This window comes from Hirundo rustica, chromosome 7 (assembly GCF_015227805.2).
Source record: "Hirundo rustica isolate bHirRus1 chromosome 7, bHirRus1.pri.v3, whole genome shotgun sequence".
Classification (NCBI taxonomy): domain Eukaryota; kingdom Metazoa; phylum Chordata; class Aves; order Passeriformes; family Hirundinidae; genus Hirundo; species Hirundo rustica.
The window spans coordinates 6,134,548-6,141,670 of record NC_053456.1 but is presented as its reverse complement, the minus strand read 5'-3'; positions in this window follow the sequence as shown (position 1 = coordinate 6,141,670).

Genomic DNA, 7,123 nt, shown 5'->3' with positions numbered 1-7,123 from the left:
CACTCTTCCTGTTTAGCTAGCTTGGCATCTGAAGCTCACAAATGTTTTAGATTTATTGCTTCAGCTTTGAAGTTAAGTCTTGTACATGTGGGTGCTGAATATCAGCTCAGATGCTTGTTTTAGAATCCAGGATTTCTCTTGGTTCAGCAAGTAGGAAGGTTGCCCAAAAATAGTGATGAGCGTTCCCACAGTTTCTTTCTTTTGGTTCCCTCCTCCCACTATTTCCCTGAAAATTCACTTTAGAATTCCAAATTTTTTCTTTTCCTCAGTATTGGAAACCAGGTTTGCTATATGCAATTGAGATATGTGCAAGAGTGAGACTGAGCTTATGTTTTTGAGTCAGTTCTTCCTCCTTAGGTAATATTAGCATTAGCTCAGTAACTGGGATGTCTGTTGAAACATAACCAAACATTTCTAAAACAATCAAAAAAAATCTCTATTAGATGATGATAAATTTTTGGTCCTGTTGCCAAGCCCTCTAGATACAATACTTAGCAAAATACCATGAGTCAATACCCACATAGAGCCTGTTCTATCCATTTATTTATAGCCAAATATAAAGATGTAGATGGAGAGCTGTAGGAATATTTATGGCAGGGACATTCTTTTCTCTGTTCATTAATTGCCAGTGAAATAAGCATGATATTACACACTCCTTATTTTGAGCTGATTTGTCGTGAAGAGCGATATTTGCTCTTGCTGGTTTGAAAATTTAGTAGGTAGGATTTGAGGCCTAAATTTGGTAAATAATCACTAAATCACATTGTAGGATTTCTTCTCAGTCATTCAGTGACCAAGTTTTTGAAAGGAAGAGAACTGCTTGAAGAAGTTATTGGCATATTGAACCTCTTTTTCTGGTTTAATGGGGAGGTAAACCAAATTTTCAGGGTATCTCTTACCACATAAAGAGTCACATGACATAAAGATCTGATCTCCTACAACTCAACTTGCTAAACTTTCATCTAGCTGGTTTAGATTTATTTTTAGGAAGTGGAACAGGCAATTTTAGGCAAACTTTATGCTGAACAAGGCATCATCCACGATTTCCATAATGGATGGATGAAGACGGTACAAAAATCCTGGTGTGTGCTCTGGTTGATTTTACAGAAAAGTGTCAGCATGCTAGTGCCTGATCCAGGTCAGATCCATAGAGAACTGGGAATTGAGCACCAAATGAGGAACTGTGGAGCCCTCACCTCTACAAGAGAAGTTGAGGCAGAGCCCTTAAGGAGCATGAAGAATAGAAGATGAGCACCTTAGAAAACAAAGAGCATTAAAAATCTCTTGCTGCCTTTTCCTTTTGCACAAGGAGAGCTGCATTTGATACTACATGGACGTTAAGGTGAAATCACTCTGTTCCTCCCTGCCAGGGAGAGGAGAAATCTCCGCCTGAACTCAGATCAGTTCTTTTTCCACTGTCTCACCAGACTATCACACACATCACAGAAGTATCTAGAAGCTGTCTTGTCATGAATATATTTGGTCATGTGTGCACAGTGGTTCACGCTTCAGTATGCCTAGTTCTGCATCAGGCTTCATAGAAAAAAACCACCTTCCCCAAACCTGCATATAAACAGAGGACAGGTGAGTGTCAGTGGAGAAGAAGGAGAAAGCACCATCCAAACAAACTGTCTCTGTGTTTAGGTTTTTCATCACCCCCAATGTACACCTGAACACAAGAAAGTGGAGTGTAGGAACTCCAATACTTTAAAGTGATGGTTCCAATTTAGCTTAATTTACACTTCAAACCTTTTCCATTTAAAACTGTAGTCTACAATGCTGTTCCTTCATTCATGAGTGCAGTAGAACTGAACATAGAAAGAAAAGTTTTAGCTCTAAATACTCAATTTAGAGCTGAATTTGCTATTATAGGAATTTGCCATTATTTTAAGCAGATGGTTCAATATTTTGGAGGTTATTTTTCAGTAGTGAGTGAATATTGTGAAAAACATACAAGAGGGGAATTCTAAAAATACCCCTAGGTTACAGATTGTGTTCAGGACAGTCTGTACCAAATTATATTCGATTTTTTTTTTTTTTTTTTTTAATGTATGAAAACAGGAAGAAGCCTTGCTTCTTCTGAGGACCCTGACAAATCTTTCTACCTGGCTCTTTCTAGAAAGATCTCTTCAAATGCCAAGTAGGGGTCACTGTAACCATGGATACTTATACTCCATTTTCCCCTGGTTTTCTGTGAAAAACTTGGTAGGATGCCCAGTTTAAACCACATTTTGAGTTAGGTAATCATAGGCTCAGTCTGCGCTTAGACATTGTGGTTTTAAGTTTTCAACGGTTTCTCTGTGGTTTGAAAGCACTGTTTTTTATTCCCTCTTCTTTTCTAAGCAAAGAAGATGTTAAAGCAAAGTTGCTTGATAGCACTTATTCCACCAAAATAATATCTTTCGGGACGGTTTGATTGCTGTGTGGTTTAAAACTGAAAACCACACAGAAAGCACTTAAGCATCATATTCAATGCAAAATGCCTAACATTTTAATGCATCTGGAAAGAGGCTGTTCAATTTCTGGAATTTGTCAACATGCACCTAGGAATTAAGAAAGACTTGATCTTTTTTCAACATGATCTTACATGTCAGTCACAGAAAGATTTCTAAATGCATTTTAGTGAAAAGTAGAATATTTATCATGATGTAGCCTGTCAATCCTCCTTTGCTGCTTTGATGTAGACCTGCAAAGGATCTGAGGGTGGTAGGAGTGGTGTAATCCAGCTGAGGGGAGAAACTAATTATAGATTTTTTCTCACCTTTTGAAAACACTGGAAGTGTTGAGGAGATGGACAAAGGAAAAGATTCCCAATATGAATGAGAATGAATGAGTATATGGAAATGGAAACTCTTCTGCTGGATGTGGAAGCAAAGCTCAAGAAGATCAGAAGAACACTATCAGCTCCATCAAATTCTGAAAGGAATGTATTAAGCTTTGAAATGGTTAGTTTTTAATAAATCTGTCAAAACCAGGACAAAGTCATGTGACTTCTGACTGCAAATGCACAGCCTACATCTGCAAAGAATAACAAAGGTTGTTATTGCTTTAGTTGTCTTACTGGGGTGCAAAGCTCTAGAGCAGTCTCTGGTGGGAAGAATATTTAAAATTTGGAAAAAAATGGAAAATAGAGCAAGAAGGAAGTTGAGTTTATGAAGGTATATTGTAGTAGGATTATTTAATAGCTTTTATTGATAATCACTTCTCTGGGCAAATGAAATGCAGTAGGTTCCACCTGTCTGGACCTCAGTAAAGCATCTCATAGGATACTCTTTAAGTGCTGCCAATTCATTGAGCTAGTCTCTGAGAATTATGCAATGTATCTAATATGAAGGAAGATGTTTATAAAGGAAAATAACAGTGATGACACTGAAAGGGAACCAGCAGGCCGCTGGAAGTCAACCAGGCGAACTCTTCAAGGTTCGTGGGTGGAACAGTGGTTACTCTATTTTGCGTTAGCTTTGGAACAAAAAGTGGTTAACTCCTGAAATTCACTGCTAGTGGAAAATGAGGTGCCACTGCTGAAACTGGGATATCCTCAGACCTGACAGAAGTGGAAACACACAAAGACGAGAGCCAGTTGTAGGATGAGTCTGAATTTCTCCTGTACATCTGGGAAAGCTGCATTGCTCATTGAATGCATCAAGTAGGGTATATGGAAAGGAGAAAGAAGTACTGAGGGGAGAAAGTGCTGCTGCTGCCAAAAAGAGCACTGAAAAGTTGTCCTCTGAAACATTTTTTACAATTCTTAACAAGAAAAATGAATTCAAATGGAATAGGTGCAGAGAAGGGTGATTGAGGTGAAGTGTAGAATGGAGTGCTGCTCCTGCAAGAACAGGCTGAAAGAGCTGCTTTTCATCAGTTCACAAAAGGGATGTTGAAAGGGACAATGAAGCAAGATAGTAGACATCTGGAAAAGAAAAGAAATACTGGGACCAGTTTTGGCACACAAATGTAATACCATGGTGAATACACACTGTAAAAATATGAACAAGTTGTTAACTGTCTGAATGAGCTTTAGGAACAGTTTCCCCATCAAAGAGGATTTTAACCGGTTGCCTGCTTTGACAGATTTGTTGGGATTGTTGACCCTGGATCAGTCCCATTATCCTAAGTTCTGATCTGAAATTCTGTTCCTTTGATAGTTACATTTTCTGTGAAATTTAAAATATCACATACCTGATGATCACAGAGTATAAGCATTCGTGTAACTTTTATACTTTGCATTTTTGTTAAATTCAGAACTTTATGTCTCTTTCTTTTGGGTCTCAGGAGCTATTAGGGTAACAAGGTCAGTTTTACATGTGATGCAAACAGCTGCTGCAAAAGTACCCTCCTGGCCCCTAAAGACAAAGTAGTATTGAATGGTTTGTAAAACCCTGATCTTGTTCTAAGGGAAAAACAATTTTCAGCCACAAATGTCAGATTTTAGTGTCCAGGCTACGCCACAGTTGGTGAGCAAATCTCCGTTGACCAATACAATAGCAACTGCTCACGTGTATTTGTACCTTGAAAATACGTATCTTAGAGTAAAATCAGTCATGTTCTGTTCTGGTGCTTATCACAAGAACTCAATCAGAATCATTGGTTCAGTAGTTTCTGACTGATTGTGTGAGAACTGCTATTGTAGAGAAGATTCCAGAAAGGCAAGTGTTAGTCTTTGAATAGAAGTCAAACACAAACAATTCAAATCTTATGAACAAAGAGACAGAAGAGCCTTTCCATCATCTGTCTTACTGCCAGTGGAAGGTGGTTTCCTCTAGGAAAGGTAGAAATCAAAGGCAAGAAAAGGCAAGTAAAAGCAAAATGTAAACATGCAGAGCCAGAGTCTGGGGGCCTGGACAAGGTCAGTGCCTGACATGGTAAAAGCAAGGTTTAATTGTGTTCTTAGACTTTGATTTTTAAATTAATACCCCACTAAGGGAAAGGCTGCACTCTAAACATCAAATACTTTGGGTGCATTATGTTAGATATTAGGAAATACAACCACAATCACAAATCCATTGTAAAGCTGGTTTTGTCAATTATCGTACCTTGGATGCTACCAGATTGCGTCTTTAAATTTTAAATACTCTGTAGAATTTGAATGCTCACTTGTGTCTGTTCTTATAAATTGGACGTACACAATGAAATAGAAGTAATGTAATAGAGAACAACAGCTTGTCTCTACTTCTAGATAATATCCAGTTGAATGCAAAGAAAAACTTGTGCAGCTTCTTACACCCCGGTCAGGGACAGATGGACAAGAAATGGCGGTGATGTTTAACTGGCCTCATGCCCAGTCTTTAATGTAAAGTCCCTGAAAAGGCTCTTAGTTCTGGGTAACAAAACACTGGCAAGTCTCCCTGTGATTCTTTGTAATATTCGTGACACAGAAACTGCTTCCCATCCAGGTAAATTCCATCTCAGAGAGATAACTTGTGAGCAGGGACCACAGAATAAAAACTAAAAGACAATAAACGTCATGGTAAGAGATAAAAGGAAAACATGTGAAAATAATACTGAATATACAATGTAATACATGTACACTCATCCCAGAACAGCTTGTCCAGCACAAAATATCATCCATTAAATAGGAGAAGGAGGAATATCAGCTCAATAATTTAGTTGCAAGTGCTGGTACCAGAGGTGTTATCTCCCTAGGAGCCAGACTGACTTCTGCATTGGCTTTTTACAACAGTGATGTGGTCAGCTGGGAAAGGAGTGTGGAGCCAGGCACAGCCTGCAGCCTGCCGTTGTTCCCAAGGTGGAGAAATCACCTTGATGGCAACAGCTTTTTATTGTGGAATGAGGGCTGCTTCAGGTTAAACAATGAGAGAGTGAGGACAGCAAAGAGGAAAGATGAACAATGAGTTCAGAAGAAGCAAATAAATAGGAACAGAGACAGTGGAGTCACTGAGGGACAAGAACATGAAAAGATGGTGACAGATGAAGTTGATAGTCCCTCTTTTCTTTTTGATTGTCACAAAACCATAGAAAAGCAACCTTATCCTGGTGCATGAGAAGAGGTGAAGATTTCTCAGTCAAGGAGCAGGTCTGTTTGAATTGCTGAGGGCTGAGCAGAATGACAAATGAAAATGGAGACAAAAACGAGGGCCTTAAGGGAAATTTGTCCTAGCTCAGTACAGACAGGGATAGTACGAGAGTCACACAGACTTATTTATCATCCAAGGAAAAAAGACAAGAGAAACTAGAGAAAATAATGGACTTACTTACACTTTATTTCTGTGAGAAATACTTTAAATACAAACAGGTAGACACAAAGTTCTTTAATAATACCTGTTGCTGCCTTTGTGCTTGTGTCTGCTCTAAGAAGAAAGGAATGCAATGCGTGTGAAAGTGTAAGACTGGCAGTTTTCAAGACAAGTAAACCTTTTCTATTCCTAGTGCCAGGAGAGCACAACCACTAGAAGTCAAATATGGATGATGTTATCATTTCCATCTCTTGCTGTTAAATAGCAGATGTATTTATCTGTTTGTCAACCATGTCATTATTAAAACATTTAAAATGTATTTTTATATCTATCAAATAGCAATTTTCTTTCGACTACTATTAAACAGAAAATCTTTGTGAGTTATTCCTATGAGTGCTTGCTTGATATGGAAGAACATGCGCACACATTCTCTGCCCTTTGCACTGTGCAGTGGTGTGGAGGGGATGAGTCTCCTTTTAACTGTAGCTTGTAGTGTATTCCCCTCTGAACCACATGACAAAGGACCAAAATAATCACCACAACAACTCACAAAATAGCATTTTATCTGCTCTGATTGCAGGATTTCCATAGATGAAGGGTTTTATTTTTTGTAGAGTAGTGCTATAATAGCCCCAAGAGTCCCACTAGTTTCGTTGCTAACCGTGAGGACCTACCTACAGAATAAAAAGAGTTTGTTTAGTTCTTCCCTTGCAGTAGTCAATGGGGTGTCACTCGGGTCGAAGTGTAAGATGGGGCCACTTGTCCATTAGGAAGTGGAATGAAACCACTAATTCATTTTATGTAGACTACAAACCAGCTGCCAGACAGTAATAATTTTCAGTCAGAGCTGACCTGGGGTAGATTTGACAAGTGACCTAGAAATGAAAAGCTGGGTAGGCAACTGCAAATCCCCTGAGTTGTTTGAAAAG